Source organism: Cryptotermes secundus, unplaced genomic scaffold (genome assembly GCF_002891405.2).
Source record: "Cryptotermes secundus unplaced genomic scaffold, Csec_1.0 scaffold689, whole genome shotgun sequence".
Lineage (NCBI taxonomy): Eukaryota > Metazoa > Arthropoda > Insecta > Blattodea > Kalotermitidae > Cryptotermes > Cryptotermes secundus.
The window spans coordinates 1408108-1429948 of record NW_019720574.1 but is presented as its reverse complement, the minus strand read 5'-3'; the positions used below and the strand labels follow the sequence as shown (position 1 = coordinate 1429948).

Here is a 21841-nt window from a genome sequence, read left to right as displayed (position 1 = left end):
TTCCGTTTTCTTATTTCATGTAGGATATTCCTCTGCTCACCGACTCTAATTAACACTTCTTCATTTCTCACATAATCGGTCCAACTGATCTTCTCCATCCTTCTCCAACAAAACATTTTAAACTTTCCAGATGTTTCTGATCTACTGCTCTAAGTGTCCATGTTTCAGCCCCATACAGAGCTATGCTCTTCACTCTTAATAGATAGAATAAAATGTAAACAATGATGAACACAATTAAGTTAGAAAATGCAACAAAATATATTTAAATAAAAATAAACAGGAACATGGATCAGTTAATTAATTTCGATAATCGAGTTCATGGAGTCGCAAGTCCAGTTCACATTAAACATTCGCCCACATTATCAATAATGTAATATTTATCTTCTAATTAACAATATAGTTATAATTAACACTGATTAAATAAAGCCTACTCATATTCAGATGTACTCACATCCCTGCAGGGAAGTCGGAATAGCTCAGTTGGTATAGTGACTGGGGGCTGGATGGCTGGGGTTTGATTTCCGGCAGGGGCAAGAGATTCTTCTATTCTTCCCAACGTCCAGAACGGTTCATCCAGCCTCCTATTCAATGGATACCGGAGACTCTTTTCCCCTGGAGTAAAGCAGCCGGGGGGTGAAGGTGACCGCTAACCCCCATATAATGTCGAAGTAAAGAATGCTGGAGCTTTAATTTCACTCTCCCATATGTCTTCAGGCCAGTCACGGTAGCCCAGAGGTCTAGGGCATGAACTTTTTTCACTCGCTCGGAAGCCGGGATCGCGGGTTCGAATCCCATATACGACATGGATGTTTGTTATGTGTTTATGTTGTCCTGTGTTTAGGTAGAGGCCTTGCGACGAGCTCATCACCCGTCCAAGGAGTCCTACCGTCTGTAATACGGTATAATCATGAAACTGAAAATCAGAAGCCAGGGCCCAAAGGGGCTGTAGAGCCAGTGGAAAAATACGTCTTCATGACGTGATGTTTAATGAATTAAGCACAGGAACAACTTTGCCTTGTATCACATCCCTGCGCATCGATCTAACAGTCAGTACGCATGAAACAACTCGACAACCGTTGAATGGAATGTCAAGAAATTGTATATATTTCATTAGAATTCTCCACCCCATTCCAATTTGTGTTAAAATCAGACAACAATAAGACACTAAACCGCGTGTTAAACGTAAGAGTTAAAACTGATAAACCATCCACGGTTTTGTGCTCAGTGATAATGGGTATATTTTACAGTTTGCGGTACTAGATTATCATCCGACTTGCATGGTACGGTAAAGTCCCTGTGCTTAATTAATCAAGCACTTCTCCATAAAAACGTATGGCGGAGCGGATATATGGATCCACCTCGACATTAGTTTGACGTGAGTCGTCAGCTTCAATCCCCGACCGCTTTACTCCCAGATAAAGAGCCCCCAATATTCATCGAACAAGCGACTGGGTGGGCCCCAGAACCAGTATGAACGACGTGGAGAGGAGAAAATTTTTGTCTGTATCGGGACTCGAACTCCGCCCCCTCAGCCATCAAGCCCGTAACCAGTCGCTATATCGACTACACTATCTCGGCTCATTCATCTGAGTTTCATAACATTTAAAATGAAAACCTCGTCGTACTCCTAAATTTCCTTCTCTCGGGAATATTTCTTCGTTGGAAATTTTCCAGAACAGTCATCGTGGGGGACTTCAATTGATTTGTATGTAACATGCCACTTCCGAGGTCGGCCCCTCACCGTCCTAATGGATTAAGACACTTAGAAGTCTACCGCTGTTGGCTTAGTGCAGTGGGTTTGTTTTCATCATGGACTGTTACTCTTCTGTAGGAAACAGAACCTCCGTTATTACGAGGCTCCGAGATGGCAGACAATAGAAGAACTTCATTTCGTTGCCCCCTGTACAGAAACAGATTACGTTTGCCCCATAATCTTCAAACAGAATGTAGATATTCACGTGAAGCTTGAAGTAGCGGTCTTCTGAATTGTGAAGCCCATGAAATTTGGAAGATGTGTACATTTCGGAGGAACCCATCTGCCACGCTACATAACATTATATTCCTGAAGACTAAAATTATAGTTATTTGTTTATTGATAATAAATCTAGATAAAATGAATGTGAAACTGATAAGTAAATTATATATAAAAGTTTCTATTTAATTTTGAAATTTATTAAATATTAGTATTTAAGAGACCGCTTCTGTGGCCTAGTGGTTAGAGTTCCTGGCTACAGATTCAGGTGTCCGCGGTTCGATTCCCTGTGCTACCAGTTCTTCTGAGAAGTAGTGGGCCTAGAACGGGGTCCAATCAGTCTCGTGAAGATAAATGAGGAGCTATTTCAAATAAATAGCGGCTCCGGTCTAGAAAACCGAAATTAACGGCCGTGGGGATCCATTGCGCTGACAACGCGACGCCCTCTATCCGCAAAAGCTGGCACTAACTTCGCCGATAAGCGACGGTCGCTCGGTCAGTATAATTCGTTTGCGGACTACAGGCCACGGAGTTTGTTTTTTAGTATTTAAGATAATGTAAATATGTTGTTGCACTGTCACGTGATGGAGTGATTACAGACGGACTTGGATTGGTATTTGAACTTATTGCGTGATTTCACAGCTTGTGACTAAACTTTACAGATCATTATCACACAGAGATGCGTGTTTTCAGTCACGTTCCTTGGTAACGGCTTCCAACGGCGGACGTTCCTCTGCTTCCGGGCTCACTTCCGTGCAGAGTGGCGACCATCTCACGCGAACCACATACTCTTACCGCTGGCTTCACGGGGTACTTCCTGCAGCTACTAGTTCCCGGAATGAACTGCCTTCCGCCTGCAAACCTCCAACTACGCTCAAAATAGTATAAGTTAATTTCGTTACGAACGACTGTTATCGGCCAGTCTGTCTTGGTGTCAAGTCTCCATCTGGGGGGGAAAAAAAACTAGATTTTTATTACTGTCAGACCGTTGCGGGTTCGTTGATGTGGGGTGTCCTCTCTGACGAGAGGATGGGTTTGTCGTTTACAATTGTTACTGGCCCTCACCTGCGCAGTCATTCTCTGGTCCGAGTCCCGCGGGACTCATGACCATATTTTTCTCTCTCCGATTTGGGATGTCACCAACCTGGAGGGCCAGGTCCCCGTATTTATATCCCCCAGGAACAGGGTTTCCTATTTATACCCCTAGGTACTGGGTTCCATTTTCGTCGCCTCCTACGAGTCTCAGGGCTTCGGTGAAGGTGTTTGAATCCGCCTTCACGCGTGAAGGTCAGTTGATCGGTCCATCGGTCAGTTAAATTCTTGTTGGTTTCGCCAGCACAGTCATTCCTGGCTTCATTCTCCTCGAGATCCAACGATCAAGGTTTTTTATTTACTCCTAGACATGCACGTGTTTGGAAATCGGACCTCCTCTTCAAGGAAGGTGGGTTCGGTCTTTCACGTATGCAGACGCTAAGTCTGTTGCGCCGTAGTTTCAACACGAGTATATCCGCACTTCCGCTGTGTCCAGGTCACTATGGGCTCTGTGCATCCTTTGTCACTGCGCATTTGTACAAGATATACAGAGGTTTCCTGTCAATGCAGGTTTGTGCAGTAGGTTATGCCTTAGCTAATGCAGCTATTCTGAAACTGCGGTTAGTCAGCTGAACGGTCGTAGGCCTGACCGCCTCCAAATTTAAGCCTCTTGTACTTCCTGTGCTTGGTTTCTCCTCGTCCAGTACCACGTACATTTGGATTTACATGGTTTCGGTTTACTTCTGCCGTGTCCTGTATAATTTAGTTATAGTGTCATACATGTAAGGAGTTTAGAAATTCATATGCCCCTGTCAAGATTTCCAGTGGCGCGGGATACTCTGTTTTGCAGGTGCTGCAAGAGGTGAGCACCCGCCTCATATTCCCAGGTGGCACAGGCGTAAGTCATAACTGACCTAATCAGCTCCTCCATTGTTGCGTGAGAACGTTACTTAGAGATGGCTCTGGTATTGCTGCTTGTTTTCACAGCAGTTGGCTAGCAATGGCTGTTTCTCTGGCTGCCGTATTCTTGCTTATTGCAAACATGTCACAATGTATCCAGCTGTCACTGATACTAAGAACACTAATGATGCTGTTCACTTTTTGTAATTATTTATTAATTACAAAGTCATTACCACAATTGGACCTCATGTTAATTAATTAATGAAAAGGCGTTTTTCGAGCACCGTGTAGTATATTGAGGTTACATGCTTTGTGTGTCGTGTCACACCATTTGGGACATTACCATTTGGTACTGTCAGAGATAATAGTTTATAACTAAATTTAGAATAGTAATTAAAATGACGTCTGGTCACGGTAACCGAGCGGTCTAAGGCATGTACTGTCTTCGCTCGCTTGGAAACCGGGATCGTGGGTCCGAATCCCACTCAGGGCATGGATGTTTAATTTGTGTGTGCGTTTTTCTGTGTTTGTGTACAGGTAGAGGCCTTGCGACGAGCTGATCACCCGCCCAAGGAGTCCTACCGAATGTGTAAGATCTAGAAAAACCGAAGTGAACGGAGAAGTTTATGGAGGTAGGCCTAGGCCCACTGGGGCTGTAGTGCCAAGGAAACTAAATTAAAATGACGAGCCAGATATTTAATTATTTAAGATTTTAAATTAGTTTGTTCTCTGTTCTCATAAGATGGGGTGATTGCTGATGGATCTCTATTCCGTTTCATTAACTAATTAACTTGACGTCCAGCATATGGTAATGATTTTGTTTTTAATAAAAATTAAGTTAATAACGTCACTGTTGTGTTATATGCGTATAAGTGACGGTTGCATTTAACCAGCCTATTGAGCCAGCCGCAGCAGGAAGCTATGGAGTAATAGGAGCCGGTCCGTTCGCCCAGAGAGCTTCTGAGAGAGAGTTGTGGAGTGAGCATTCTGTACTATGAGAGACTAGAGTGTTGTTCAAAACAACTATAACCTGTGAAATTTTAAATTATTACGGCAATAAATATCAATTACAGTCTTACGCGATGTGACACCATATAGTTTGATAGATAGGTACCAAATTTAAGAAAAAACTTCTGCTTCCATCTTGAATATGATTTTTAGGGACGCCGACGTAAAATTTCTTTCCCTGAAAACAAAAAAAAAAATAAGACTGGCGTTTCCCTGGGGGCTAATATTCTAAAACCTGAAATTATTCAAACACTGCTTAAAAATTTAACTCTTAACCCCAATTAATCACCGTGGTACCCATTAACAACACCAATCTTTAACACTGCTTAGGGAGATATTCACTGTTTATAGTGGGAATTGCAAAATGTAAAGGCAGAGCTATCCCTGTAACAGACCTTAAAGGTCTATGGGGTTGTGAGATGTTGAGGTTCCCACATTGTCTAGGCAATCGGCTCACAGTTGGCGATGAGGTTGTCAGCTGGCCGCTCTTTACGCCCGGGAAATTTCCTGGTACTCATTTCTGTTAGAGGTTGAGTCGACTCCAGGGCCATAATGCGGCTGGAAGGATTAGGTCAGTTGAAAAATCCAGTGACCTCATCAGGAATCATACCCGCGACCTTTCTGTTTGTAGTACAGTGCCTCAACCAAATACACTACTGCGTGCTCCCTGTGAGAATTGCGCGAGATCCATAAATACACTTTATGAGGAACATTAAGCGTTCTCTTATGTTAAAACAAGCAAGTAACCATTGTGATTTAGAGGGCTAACCTGCACACTTCTTACCATCTGAACAATTTGAGTGCTTTCACCACTTGTTACTACACAAAATAACGAATTTACATTTTTCCTGAAGATGGAGGAAGGAGATTCCACAGAATTGTTTATCCCCGTCTACCAAATTCTACTGCGTTACATCCCATATTGCCATAGTCCTGAGCCATAACCGAATGACTTAATGATTCTTATGTGGTTATTTTGCTTCAGACGTGTACGTTTACGAGGCGGTTAGAGCGCCCCAATTTGGCCTACTCGGACAGCAAGACCAGTGAAAGTTGCAACATTGGAACACGGATTCTGTCCCACGCGCAGTCCGGTATTGGTCACTGAGCAGTTAACTGTAGTTATAAAAGTGCATCTCTTTATCCCCTCTTCAGCCAATCTGAGACAACTTCAATCTTTTAAAATGCAGTGGTTATCAGGTTAAACTGTGTTTCACGGAGTTGCTCTAAAGACACTGATCGGTGTCCATCTCCGCTTTATATTGTTAGGATTTTCTTTTTCCTTAAACAATACAAACCTAACTTTAAGTATTGAATGATGTCTTTAAGAATGAACTTCTAATTGGGAGAAATGGTTCTACTAACGCCTCCTTAAACTGTTATGTCAGCACGTTTGTACAGCCTCTATAATATCAGAAACTCTGTATTTTACCAGCAGAGTCTGTATAAGGATTCCTTTTTTTTTTTCTATGGCGCTACAGCCCCAATTTGGGCCTAGGCCCACCTCCATGAAACTCTCCGTTTCACTTCGGTTTACTAGATCTTACACATTCGGTAGGATTCCTTGGGCGAGTGATCAGCAAGGCCTCTACCTGTAGACAAACATAGAAAAACGCACACAAACATCCATGCCCTGAGTGGGATTCGAACCCACGATCCCGGCTTCCGAGCGAGCGAATACAGTGCATACCTTAGACCGCTCGGCTACCGTGACCGTCAAGGATTCCTTATGGTTCACGTAATTAACAGCGATTATCTCCCTAAACGGAATTAATAGATTGGTATTTGTGTAACGGAGATGCAATGTGTTTTCTGCACAGTAGAAACTGAATTTTTAAATACGTATTATTCAGCTGAATCTCAGGTTTCAAGTGGCAAAACTTCAGGAAAGCTAAGCATTTCTTTTCCCGTGAGGAGACTGTCATCAGTAATTCTTAAAATCTCAGACCAATCCGTTGTCATTCCGTTCGTGTATTTGCCTTGAGCTCTGTTCAAATGTCAAGCGGCTTTAACAGAGAAACCCATTAATTCGACATGTTGCTGACAGTCTACGTATGTTCTTGTAATAACAAATCAATGCAATTTCAGCTTATAAATCTCATTTCGTTTTTATTACATTAACTAACTCCATGACACAGAGTGATTCATGAAAAAATGATAGTTAATCGGCTTGTAAAGAAATGGTCTTGCTTTAATGAAACCAGAAATTTCGTCATCACATTTATATATGGCTGTTATTGGTCCAAATCCTGGACCAGATTATTGCAGTCCGGACCAAACACATTATTCATACATCCATTTTATATTATTGTCCTTTTACCAATAGGTCTGGATTGTCTCTTCTTCTGAGGCTTCGCTGTCGTATTGTTGCATGTATTTCTCATTACTTCGCTCCACCTAATTTGTTGCATTCCTTGACCAGTTTCATTTAGTACTGAAGAAATGCCAATATTAGCTAAATTTTTAGTGTGTAGTTTGGAATGAGTAAGTTTTATAACAGGAAATTTCAACACAAAATAACATTAGGGTCATTAAATGAAAGATTATGATATGGAAGGAAAGTTTGCGCGCGTTTTAAATGTGACAAATGAATGCAATATCTTAGTCGAAAGACCTTAAGAGAATAGGCCACATACGAAAACTACATTTAAAAAGAGGATAATATTAAAATGAACTCTGAATGAGTAGTGTGTGAAACAGTGGGCTGTATTCAGCTGACTCAGAGTCTGAGAGCTGATCTTAGAATGAAGACTAACGAATGTTCGATTTTCATGGATGTGAGGAATTTTTTGCCGGCTGAGGATGAAATTCTCACGGAGGAGACTGTACCATTGAGTACCTCTCTTTTATCAAATACCTTGTTTCCACATTCTTTATAGTTACAGTAGTTGAGCCGCCTTTAAACACGCCAATTAATTTACCAACCAGACATTTTGACGCTTTCGCGGTGAAAAGCTGCAAAAATACTCCGGTCTGCTCTTCCGTCCGTTCGCATGTAACAATTATAAACTCGCTGAAGGGGTTTTGTTGCAGTTTAATGTAAAGAAATCTCACAGTTCTTTTTTGACACAACCCTATTGTAATTAAAACAGAACAAAAATAATGGACATGCTGCATGCATGCATATGTTTTACTCACATCTCGAGCGTAATTCGTTAAATTTTATCGGAGAGAGTAATAATTCCACCAGCTGTCATACGGACAACTACGTCTAATGAACTTTGCCTCTTAATTTCGCGACTTCGGAGATAATTAAATAATATGGGTCTCTATGCACCAGAATTGCTCCTCTGTCTCTACATTTCCTAACTTTTGTTTGTTTCGTGTTAATTTGAAATGTTCTAGGAACGGGAGTAAAATACATATTTAAATAATGAAGTCCCTTTTTAAAAAGTCTTCTGTAAAGGCTGTTATTTGTTAGTCAATATGACACCTACATTTATTGCTTATAAAACTGAATCCGTGTAGTTATTATGAAGACTTATCTAATCCGTGTGAGAAGTGGTAGGGGTGATGTGGTTAACGTGAAGACTTATCTAGTACAAGTGAGAAGAGTGTAGGGGTGATGTAGTTAACGTGAAGACTTATCTAGTACAAGTGAGAAGAGTGTAGGGTTGATGTAGTTAACGTGAAGACTTATCTAGTACAAGTGAGAAGTGTGTAGGGTTGATGTAGTTAACGTGAAGACTTATCTAGTACAAGTTAGAAGTGTGTAGGGGTGATGTAGTTAACGTGAAGACTTATCTAGTACAAGTGAGAAGAGTGTAGGGGTGAAGTAGTTAACGTGAAGACTTATCTAGTACAATGAAGAAAGCAAGTCTTCTGGGATTTGGCACCGTGTATATGTGGACCGTGTCTCACGGTGTTGTCGCTTGCAGATTTACTTATACTTCTTCAACCCTGAAGATGGGGGCGATACGTTCCTCCGAAACGTCGGTTAACACCACATATACACAGTGCCAAATCCCAGAAGACTGCTTTCTTCATAGTCACCGCCGTGAAAGCCTCAAATCTTACTTATCTAGTACAAGTTAGAAGTGTGTAGGGGTGATGTAGTTAACGTGAAGACTTATCTAGTTCATTTCAGAAGTAGTGGGGGTTATGTAGTCAACGCAGCATTTCCAGGAAACTGCTGAACCTATAATTCTCCGGCTTTGATCACGGAGCATGTATTGATTACCTACTAATGGGAGTATAAACATGGTTATAAGGATGCCACTGCGTTCGAACAACAGTTGTAAATGACAATAAATCTCCCCACATAGCATATAAAAATAAAGCTCAATAAATAATTTCCTAAATTAAAGACATAATCCTTCATAAAGAAAACACAGAATTTTCAATTAACGCAAATAAAAAATGTTTGTCTAGAAGTAAACGCAGAGAAAACTAAATATATGGTCTCGTGTTACCTATGTAACGCGACAAGTAAATTCAGACGGGTCTCGGATTTGGCGAATTTATTGAACAATCTGTGTTACACTCACAAGTACAATTATTCACAACTTCACTTTCACAGTTGCCGCCTGTCACTTCTCACACCCTCGAACCCACCCCCTTGTCTGAAAATTTTCTTCTGCGCATTCAAGATTACTCTTGGCCTTGTTCGAAGTTACGTGACACTTGCTTTACGCATATATTATTCGCCTCACAAAATTTTATTATGACAACAAATTAGGAAGAAGAAGAAGATAAATGAAATACGAACAGAAAAAATGTATAATTTGATGCAAACTGGAAGTCTGGAAAGTGAATTGAGGCTGGAGCGAGAAATGGTTTTTGCCTCTGTGCGGACAGATGGTAGATGAACAACAAATTGCTTTGAGCTGTAATGAAGCTGTAAGCATGGAGGTTACCATATAATGTAAGCCGAATATTCATCCCACAATTATTTTACGATTTGCGTTAATTGCTACAGCAAACACTGTGTAACTATTTGTTTACACTCCGCGGTAAATCGGTTAGTTACTGCATAACGTGGAATTAAGTCTAACAACAAACAGGAGTAAAGAGAAATAAACTGATTAAAGAGAAGAATATTTCAAATGTATTCTGCAGAAACCCACTGCAATAAATGCAATTCCTTGCTTTACAATCAAAGGTTAAGGCTCGAAGTGAAGCATTTATAATGTCCTGCATAACTCAGTGAAATATTTTTCTCTGTTAAGCAGGTCCTTAGAGAAATATTTTTTCATGCAATAAATTCGTATGTTTCTGCATGAGATTATGGTGACACAGTGCGCCGACAGAGCGAAGAACACGCTGGTTGTGAACACTGCCGGTAGGTGGATCTGCCAACAATTGTTTCTCTGTCACCAGCTGCCATCATTTTTATGAAAAATGCTTACTTAGAAGAGCTTCTTGAAAATTGGATTTTGTGTTTTGTCTCAGTGTTGGGTGATGTGATCGGATAATGAGTATGCCATAATTGCCATAATGCTTCGCCATATTTGGAGACAATTTTAACCTCCAATACGATATTACAAAAATTACAAATTTATCCTTGTGCTTAATTAAATAGGCACTTAAGCACCATGCCATGAAGGCATACGCAAGAATGCAATTATGTTCCATTCTTGACCTCGGTACTATATGGAGGTGATAGATCAGTTTCACGCCTCGGCCGCTTTACCCTCCCAGGGAACGAGCCCCCTTACCTATGTGATAAGAAACGAGCGGACCCTAGAGCCAATCTCGACTCTATGGAGTAGAGAAAATTTTCTTGGCCTCCCAGAAATAGCACTCGAGCCGTCCCTCTCTGTACTGACTTAGGTAACCCGGCTCCCACACGATGCTTTAAAGGTTTTGAATTTCTTTACCCTTGTCAGCGTCAGTGTATAGCTGAAATTTTGATATATTGCACGTAAAAATATGTAAGGGGACGGTAATTATCCCATTAACGTAATAGTTAATAAGCTTACATCATGTTCCTTCGTGATATATGAAACCTAGAGAGTGCCATGTCTCTTATTAAAGCACTGAAGATGCTAGGGTCAAATTCGAGACTGTATCCACATGTAAAGGTCACACGGATCGTGAAATAGTATCACAGGACCCCCATGTATGTTCATTTTATTGCGCTGTGTGTAATAATGAAACTCTGTACTACTCCTCAAGAGAAAGAGGAGGGAGAATCTCGCGGTTTTACGATGCAACTACCCGTACTAGAGCCGCGTCTGTTTGTTAAATACTCCTCTTTCGACCCAACAGCGGGATTGAGTAATTTCGTAGGGCGCACATAAAATCACATTCTCTCAGACAAAGCGGAACTGGGTTAAACCATTCTTTGTGGCACCATTACTTGTTTTTTAAAGCTCAAATAAGCCTGTATTCTTTCTTTGTTCTGAAACTGAATTTAAAACATAGAAGTTGATATTATATAGTATTTGAAGTTCTCTCTGTGGTGGTTATAAAGAGTTCTATCTAGTGGCGTGTAGACCTTTCAAACCCAACGGACGTTTCGGAGGGATATATCAACTCAATGTTCAGCGCAAATCAGCTGGAAACTTGCTTCACGCTGGTTTCTTGCATGGCTTATTCTTAGGTCCTGAAGATGGAGGCGAAATGTCTGTTGCCTTTCAAGGTACTACAGAGTGTATTATCCCAGAAGACAGAACTCTACGCAGATGTTGACAATACTGTCACGTACCCATCGCATTACGCCTGGAAATATGCACACAACTGTATCACTCACGTTATCATTGTTCTGTATTTTGTACTGAGAGTCCTGTATCCTTAATTTGTTTTATAGATGAATTTTAAACGTGCAAATTAGTACCGCCAGATGTTTAGTCACATGCATCTATTATATTCCCTTTCTAATGCAAGTAACACTTTTATTTCTCGCAGAATCATTTCTTGTTTTGTTGGTCAGTGAATAATGAATTGTTTGTTTTCTATCTATATTTTGGATATAGATAATAGAAATGTCAGACATTAGAACATACACACTCAATTCCATTCGATTTGTACGTGCGTGCAACGCCATTTTTTGCGAAACCATTCTTGTCTCGATGCTTAAGGAATAAAGAATTCTTTCTTTGAAGAAAGCAGTCTTCTGGGATTTGGCACCGTGTATATGTGGTGTTAACCGACGTTTCGGAGGAACGTATCGCCTCCATCTTCTACCCTGAAGATGGAGGCGATACGTTCCTCCGAAACGTCGGTTAACACCACATATACACGGTGCCAAATCCCAGAAGACTGCTTTCTTCATAGTCACCGCCGTGAAAGCCTCAAATCTTACAATTCTTTCTTTCTACCTACACTTGGAAAGCTGATACTTGTAATGTCAGGCACTAGGTCCTACACATATTATATTCCATTTGCAGATGAACATAAACTGCTTTTATGTCATGCATTCCTTGCCTTGATGCTCAGGGAGTACTATAACCGTTCACTGATATCTATATGCATTTTTAAGAGCGATATTTATAACGCCAGGTATACCATCATACACACCCACTATAATATTGTCACGTGTTGGGTATGTAACGCGACAAGTAACTTCACCGGATTAAAAATTACTAGCATACGTCAAATTGGGACAGTACTGAATTCCTGATAGAGACCTCGAAGACGTTTAGAGACGAGCGCTGTTCTGTCTGAGAGTTGTTTCAGAAGAAAAAAATTGAATAATTTAGGCCTTTATATGGCAAAAATATCTGTAAGAATCGAGAGGAGGCTCCTTTCTTTCAGAACGTTCATCCTACAGGAGTTTCTCTCTTGTTCTGAACAGAGACCGTTCAAACAATTCGCTTACAATATATTTCTTGCCAACTTTCTTGTGAAATTGAGAGAAAGCGGAACTTATAAAGATTATTCTTTTACCACTAAATACGTTATCGACTTGTATGAATAAATCAGATTATGTTACCATGAAATGCTGCAGAATATATATTTCAATAAGCCTCTAGAGATTTATCCAGTTTGTGGAGTTTCAGACAATTTCTTATAAGGAATTTGGTCTTTCTATTCTTCACTGTTTTAACTCTTTCTAGTAGCTCGGATGTACGTTTAGAATCGTGGTCTATGCCGATTTAATTGCATGTTTCGTTTTCCTTATCACTCGCTGTAGATAATGAACGAATTGTTTTTTATCGAAAAAAGAAATTCATGAAATATCTTCGGCCTAGTTATTATACATTCATTATCATTATAATACTGTATCATGTAGCCGTCTCCATTAATGTGTCGAATATCATACTGACTTTTATGCTTATTTACGTACATGCATGCATAACTTATTGAAATGCAAGATTATTAGTAAACGCTTAAACATGCTTTCGGCACCATTCAGCTCCCAATTCCGATACATAGCGTATAATGACATGGTGATGCATGGAGCGACCTGTTTCTAATATGATTTATCTATACTACGAAACTGGGCTTTGGTATATCATTCCCTTTTGTATTTTAAATTATGTCATACGTGCCGTGTGCAAAAGGTTCAGGTTTGCACACGGATACTGCATCAATTACAGGATCGAGTCTAATCGCGTCCGACTGGCCAAGAAGCTGCGGAGACAGATCCGTGTTCTTATATACACGTAGAATTCCTGGGTATATAATGTATACAAAAGTATGGCAGTCACACAAATATTCTGTAGTTAAAGACAAAGTAGACACTATTGTATGAACATTTGTTTTTATCGATGCTACATGTTTCCAAATAAGAAAACGGAAGGCTAATTGGATTGGTCCTATCTTACGCGGTAACTGCCTTCTAAAAGAAGTTATTGAAGGAAAGATAGAGGGGCGGATAGAAGTGACCAGAAGACGAGAAAGAAGACGTAAGAAGATGCTCGATGACCTTGAGGACAGAAGAGGATATTTTCATTTGAAGGAGAAAGCTCTAGATCACATCAAATGGAGGAACTGTTTTGGAAGAGACTGTGGACCTATCGTCTTGACATATTACTGATAAATGAACATGTTTCGACCCTGTGTCGACTGGTTGGACTAAAGATCTGGTCTATGTAGCATCTTAGTGGACCAGACTCGACTCGACGTGAGCGGACTCTATTCGGTTACTGCGCCAGCAGCGCGTGGTAACTTATTTAGTACACTGAACTGACTCCAAAGATGAATCTAACAGCCAAGAAATTCCGCAGTGAAGAGTTCTGTCTTCTGGGAAAGAACGCCATGCACTCCGTTCTGAGGAACATCTCGTTTTCATCCTGATTTTCAGCGGACTCCGAGGATTTATATCCCAGAAAACAGTTCTGTTTTAACCACCTCAGTGAGAACCTTAAATACTACATAATTCCCCGCTTTTACTGCAACCTGACGGTGCAGTGTCTGAAGCACAAGAGCCAGTGATTAGTAACTACCATCAGGCAGAAGAATCCAGTTCACATAGTCACAGGATTTCATAAGATGTATTTTAACATTGTCCTTTTGTCTACGACTAGGTTTTTTTCGAGTGATCTCTTCCTTTCAAAATTTTCGACCAAATATTTTATGTCTTTCGCATCCTTTCCAGAAATATATTTATAAGCAGTATTGTGACAGAGTTGATTTATAAATGGCGTCCCACTGGATAATAACCCTTCAAAATAATCTCTACCAACTCAAGCCCTTCGAAAGCCCTGAACTAATAAAAGGAAGCCTCGTGGTTCACTGCAGGAAGTAACATGGTACATTAACTTGCAAATTTTCGGATATTCTATTATACAAGGAAACAGCATTTCTATGCAAACCGTCCCATGGTGAATACGAAATCTTTTAAAGTCGACGTATCGTGAATGTAGAGTATGAATGCTGTGGAAACAAGGTTCTGTGCAGTAATGTTAGTATCTGACACATTTTGAAACATGTTGCCATCACGTCAGTTGCATGGTCTCTGTCCTTAGAAAATAAAAATGTCTTTTCAGCAGCCCTGAGTTACGAATGCAGGACTACAATGCAGACTCTTCTTTCTTCTTTTCTTCCCTTCTTCATTTCTATATTTATTTTCTCTCTTCTTCCCTCTGTATAGTTTTTTCTTTTTAATTCGTTATTTTTTGTTTCAGTTCTTCCTTTCTTTGTACCCTTTTTCATATTTTTCTCTCTCCCATTCTCCTACATCTTTCTCACTTTTATATTCTGTTGTCTTCCTTTCTACTTTAATTTATTTCTCTCTCGGTTTTCTCTGTCATTTTTTATTCTTCCTTCCACTCCTTGCTTCTTAATTTCTTTGTCTCATTGTTAATTCTTTCCTCATCTCTTCTTTTATTTCTCTTTCCCTTCTTTTTCTTTCTTTTCCTTCTTTCTTTCTTATTGTTCCTTATCTTTTGTTTCTTTGTTTCCCTTATTTTCCTCCTTTCCATGGTATTTCATTCTCCGCCTTGTCCTCTGTCTCTGATTTATTTTCTTTTTCATTATTTATTTTTCTTCATTTGGTTTCTTATTTTCTCCCTTATTCTCCTCTTTTGCGTCTTAATTTCGTTCTGTATTTCACCACATCTGTCTGATTCAGTCTCTTATTTTCCTTTCCTTTCTTCCATTTGGTTTCTTTGTTTGCATTGCACGCTTTACCTACCATCCTTTCGCACTTTTCTTCATGAATAAATCAGACGTCTTCTCGTTCTGCTAGCGTGCTCTTCAGTAGTCGCCAAGGAAAACAGACGACAGATAGGAATCAGCATTGTTTTGAAATCAAAGAATGGAGCATGACGAGATAAAGGAAAAGCTACGAGAATTACCAGTTGGGTTTTATAGTCCCCTATGTAGTTGTTAGTTTAGTATGTGAGATATATTTGAATTGGTCTGTGTCTTTTATGTGGCTGTTTTTTCTCTGTCATGTCGTTGCTCCTTAGGGGAGGAAGAGGAAACGCGTACCGGTTTTTGAAGGAAATATTTTGGGTCTCTCTGCTTCTTTGTCTCATTGCCTAGCTTCCCCTTTGGAATAATTTCCACTCTATTAAGTATTAGTCACATCGCTGACAGAACATTTCAGCAGATGTCTCCCCCATTGGCGTCTACTGCACACACAGCAGAATAACGTGTCCTCTTGATTACTTTCTTCTGATTAAATACGCCTACCGCAAAAAGAAAGATCGTCTTCGTAAACCTTCACTTATAACGTTTGAGATTTCGAGGTTTTCACTGGGGACCTGATTAATGATTTCTTTACATTACGATGTTCTATTGTATCATAGATGGTCACCGCACCTTCCGTGATACCTACTTCCTTCATCTTCAGGATACATGTTCTACAGTTTTCAGTTTATAATTTATTAAGATATAGAAGGATATTTTTACAACATAATTTCCATAATGTAATTTGGAATAAGAACAAATATGAAAATTTCTACCCCGAGTATAGGGGCAGCAGGTTCTTCCGAAACGTCTTTGCCTTCCTTGAAACTTCTGATTCTTAATTCTTTTCGCGTGATATTTTTCTTTATTGTTCTTTCGGGTTATGTCCTTTTTCTGAGTTTTGTTTCTTGTAGTTTTTTTTTTCCTGACTTTTATTGACATACATTTGTATCTTCTCCTGAATTTCCGAGTCTTTGAAGCTTTCATTAAGGCGGTTGTAGTCGGTGGTGTCATTATAGCGTTGACTTTTGACCTTTTCCTGCTCGACCTGTAGCAGATGACAATTCCGCCCACGTCATGGATCCTGCGCGACGTTTCATCTCCCCAAACATCCGACCCACGGAACGTCGCGTGGCAGTGATTATAAACTTAGATCGCATTCCAGAGAGTCCCAACACGAATTTCGGCCTCTAACCCTAGTGTTCTAAGTTTCCCTAGCAAATGCTATATGTTGCTTTAAAGCAAGTGACTACTCTCTGCTTTAAGCTTTTTAAATAACCAAAATAAACACCCAAATTCCAAATATTTAGTCGAATTTTTTTTTCAGATTTCGTTTTGTTTTCTGTATTAACCCTAAATCAATATCAAGTGACTGAAATTAACTCCTGTCAGCTGAAGATGGAAAAGCGCTGTGCTCTGTTTGGAATACTACACGACGGACAAGTCCAAAATACGCAGACGCAAAGACATATAGGCAGCCTATCTTTTATTTTTTCGAAATAAAGAAAGTAGGCTCAAATCAGCTTTCCGTTTCCCTGCAAATCAGTCAGGATCTGAGCTACCTCAAGTCTGAAGCTGCCCCCATCCTGAACAGAGCTGCGTTGCCGATGGGACTACGTTGGGGGGGGGGGCGTCTGTACGATTCACAACAGGGATACCCGGGATCCTGAGTCGAGTTTCATTGTTTTCCTCTACCATTTCAGGCTAATAGGTCATAACAGATTCCTTCAATATCCTCAGTTAGTATTATTTACTTAATCCGTTTCTCTTATACCCTACGGTGTCACGGTTTTTTTTTCGTTTTCATCGTTTTACAGACGGTAGGACTCCTTGGGCGGGTGATCAGCTCGTCGCAAGGCCTCTACCTATACACAAACACTAAATATCCATGAACTGAATGGGGTTCAAACCCACGACCCCGGCTTCCGAGCGAGCGAAGACATTTCATGCCTTAGACCGTTCGGCTACCGTGACCGGCAATGTATAAGAATAACATAAGAATTCAGTTCGTACCTCACAGGAAACATCCGAACCCACGATCCGGGCTTCCGAGCAAGCGAAGAGAGTTCATGCCTTAGACCGCTCGGCTACCGTGGCGGGCCCTTAGTTACTCACACCTCAGTAAATTATTGGCACCTCATCAGAGGATGTGTAGCTTAATCTCTGTAGTGTAAACAGCGTTGTTAATTAATGCATGAATTAATAAATGAACACTGAATTAGTTTCTAACAATTGAATAAGGTACTGACTCCGTTAGACTCCTAAGGGAACGCAAGAACCCGGAGACATGTGTCACAGAGGCGATGTTTGGTCTTCCGTTTTAACACACAGACTTCCATGTATTTCATTACGTAATGGAGACCATAAACTGAATTGTAAGGTAACGAACATGCAGTTGCTGTTTACGTGATAGTAATGAGTTGTCGATTTACTTTCAGACGTTTGTTTGAGTTTCTTTTGTTATGTGTGTACAACAGTTTAATTAAAATTAAGACTAGAACAGCAGCTATAGCAGTCCCATGGAAATTGTTCTGGCGTCAGGACAGAATTGCAAATTTGCAGCTACGCAGTTGTATAAGATTAGACGAAGCCAAACAATTGTATTTAGTTACAATATCAATTAGGGCACGTTGTAGCTTAGTTGATCGAGGCATTATTCTACAAGACGGAAGGCAGCGGGTTCGATTCCCGATGAGGTCATTGGAATTTCAATTTACCTAATCATTCCAGCGGCACTATGGCCCTGGGGTTGACTCAACCTCTAACAGAAATGAACACCAGGAATATTCCTGGTGACACCATCACCGCCATCTGTGAGCCGATTATGTAGAAAATGTGGGATCCTCGACGCATCACAAACTTATGGGCCTCCACGGCCTGTTAAAAAAGATAGATTTACCTTTTATATTTTATAATATTAATTAACAATGAAATCCCTTCTCCCTTTGTATCAGCTTTGGGTTAGGAACAGCAAGGTAGAAGAGTATTTTAGCTTTCCGGGCATTAGAATCGTCTTCGGCGATCAGTCCGTCATGGTTGACATTTTCTAAGTTTTTGTATCTCCTCCACCAGGACGGATGTCGACCATGGCGCGACTCTTCGTCCGAGAAGATATAATACAACTTAAATTAAACAGCAACGGAGATTTAAAATGGCACTCATCCAGATACGATCCGTTTTACTAGTTACGTTCAATCTGTTTTCATAAGACAAAACCGGTTTCACTTTGTGATTGTCGATATATCTCATTTAATAAAAGATGTTTATGATGGCGACTCCACAATATTTCTCTTCCTTCCTCATGTCCAGACCAGCTGCGGGATCCACAAACTCACCTATCAAGAGAGTAATAGGGATTATCTCGAGGGGAAGTAAAGAGACCAATGCGGAAAGCTAACAAACGCCTCTATCCAATATCGACATTAAGAATGCGTGGGCCCCTACCTCCACGTCCCTATAAACTCCAACGGCTTATTACTTAGGTAAAGGGAAACTCGCATCTATGTTGGTGATGGACGATAAATTAACGTTAAATCCTCTTCTCTGGCATTAATTAGGTTGGAATTCATATCCTTAAATGTATAGACGAGATTCCGGTGATGAGTTATATCATTAAAGTCATCCAGGCTAGAGCTTCATTCCACAAACTAACCTCTGGTGACCGAGCTATCTTGCTTTACTTCTTCAGTATGCCATTGAAAATTGTTATAGAAAAAGTAAAGTTATCCCTGTACCAGGCCATGGAGGTCCATGGTGTTGTGAGATGTCAAGGCTCCCAAATTTTTCTAGACAACCGATTCACAGATGGCGGTGAGGCTATCAGCCTTAAGCTCCAGCCATCCTTTACACCCAGGAAGATTCCTGGTGCTCATTTCTCTCAGAAACTGAGTCGACTTGAAGGCTGTAGTGCGTCTGGAAAGATTAGGCCAAATATAAAATCCAGTAACCTCATCTAGAATCAAACCTGCGAATTTCCGGCTTGTAGCATAGTGCCTGTACTAACTAGGCTACCGCGTGCCCCACAAAATTGTTATAACATTTGGAATTATTTTATAGTTCTATTTTTTTTTATTTTATTTTATTTTTTTTATTTTTTTATTTCTCTGCGAATTTACAGTCTACTCACTACAGTAAGGAGCAATAAGTAAATTGGTTAAAAGTAGGAACGTGAGTAGAGAATCAACCAGCGTCGATGCTCTTAAACACAATTGATGCTAGAATTTATTGCGTAACCTAATTTTGTCTTTTCGGAAGGTCGGATGGCCACTGTCTCTTCAGTCTCCGTACAACGTTGGGAGGGTTTCTTATTTCTTCGATTAATCTGTTGTCATGTCCTTGTAGTCGTTGTTTGTAGAGTAGAGCTAATCTTCGTATCTCGTCTGTTACATATGGGACTTGCAGGTCGTTGTGGAGCGTCCGATTGGAGACGTACCAGGATGCGTTTGTGATTGTTCGTGGAACTCTGGACTGTAGCCTTTGGATGATTTGTGTATTTGATGGCTTTGCACAGCCCCACAGTTGAACTCCATATGTCCATATAGGTTTAATTATGCATTTGTACAGTATCAGTTTGTTCTTTAAGGATAACATAGTTCTATTTTAAGCAAAAATTTAGCAACTTTATGTCTTATTTGACTGTTATGTTTTCTGAAACCTTTCTATATTTGGCCTGATCCATGATGAATGAATTGTGTGTGTGTTTGTTCCTCTTCTTCTCCCTTAGCTCTTTGTGTTTCGGACATTTGATAATCGTAGGGATAGATTAAAGGAATTTCGCCAAAATGAGGATGATCATCTTGTCTTTGGGGAACAAAACTTGTTGTTTCAAGTCTTACTCGTATGGGTATAATGTCAGCATGGTGAACATAATGGCTAATGGGATCGATAAACATAACATAACACAGCACAGGATGTTGAAATTTTCTATTTAAGAATTATAAGACTTTCAGTAAAAATTTCAGGAAGAAACGGAAAATAACAACTTGGAGCCTAAGCGGTGTACGTTGTTATGGTAACAGCTAATAGAGTCATATTGGAACCGTTACTGTCTATTATAAATCTTCGGAAAACCAAATGCATAATTTCGTCGCTAGTAATTTTAATATTTATTGTTATAAGTATACAGCAGCAAATAACTAATACCGATGTCCGGATGAAAGGTATCAAAAATAAAGAATTTATATCTCGGAAACTAATTGTTATACACGTATCCTGTTTATGTCATCGGAAAAGGAAAATTCTGGAAGTTTTTTGTTTTCATACTCGGCTTAAGCGCAAGCGCCGCCACATTTCTGCCACCATGTTAGGAATCACCTGGACAGAGAGATGGATCGGCAGAGATGAACCAATCGCTTAGCCTCCTAGGTCACCAGATTTAACCCCAGTGGATTTTTTCCTCTGGGGTTATGTGAAGAACATTGTCTACCAGGTTAAGTCAACGATCTTCATCATCAGAAAGCCCGCATAAGGGACGCTATGGCTACGGTAACACCGAACATGCTTCAAGCAACGTGGAACGAGGTCGAAAATCGTGCCACCAAGGAAGCCCATATTGAAATTTATTGAGAAAGTTAAATACTCAGAAAAAAACTCTGATAGTTTCCCCTTGTAGCGGTGTAACTCATAAATGTGTTTAATAAATGCTTTCAGAGATATAATTATTTTATTTTGGATACTTTTCATCCGGACACTCTTTATTTTTGAGCGAGGTATAGCAGATTGCGCCATATTTTTTACGCCAATATACATGTATTGAGCCCTACAATCTTCGTATAAACACTGTTCTTGAATCTAAGTTCTGTAAAAATGAATTTTCCATCGATAATCCATTCAGGAAATACAAGATGGAGTTGATGTGTTCTATAAAATGCATAGGTCCCTTTAAGGCGAGTGAAATTCAATAAACATCACCAGAGGTTGAAAACACGTCATACCAAAACGTGTTTCGTTGATTACATCAGCAGTGTTTCTGTTGCACTCCTGAGAGAAATGTTTCATTAAAATTGTTAGAGACTATTTTCATGGAAATTTCGCTCCGTTCGAGTGTTATCTTGTCGCTGACACGAAATTAAATTCATGTAAGACTGCACTTTATTTGACTTGATCTGGTGGGACTGAATGAGAAACCGTGGTTCGTTACAGAATATGAGGGAAATTGATTACAATCCTCTTTACTCACTTATATCTGTATCTATCGTCGCTTTATGGTGGACGTGCAGCACGCATGGATAGATGGAAAAAGGTATACAAAATTGTGGTGTGAACACCTGAAATAAAGAGGCCAATTAGGAGTCCTAGGAATAGATGAGAGGATAATATTAAAATTAATCGAAAAGGACTATTGTACGATTGTGTGACTGGATTAAAATTACTCAGGATAGGTTTGAATGACCTGCTGTTATGGACACT

General features: G+C 40.0%; 1 protein-coding gene across 4 annotated transcripts in view; it reads left to right on the top strand.

Annotated features, from left to right (window-relative positions):
• LOC111869571 (synaptotagmin-5) overlaps window positions 1-21841 on the top strand; it is a 176649-nt gene that overhangs the window by 76184 nt on the left and 78624 nt on the right. Inside the window, exon 2 of one of the 4 annotated variants that reach the window (XM_033753538.1) lies at window positions 3855-3866. The exons of 2 other annotated variants lie outside the window; for them this stretch is intronic. The gene's annotated coding sequence lies outside the window, so the exon portion shown is untranslated. Of the gene's footprint in view, window positions 1-3854; window positions 3903-21841 lie in introns of those variants that run through there. One more of the 4 variants, XM_033753534.1, reaches the window with a different exon arrangement.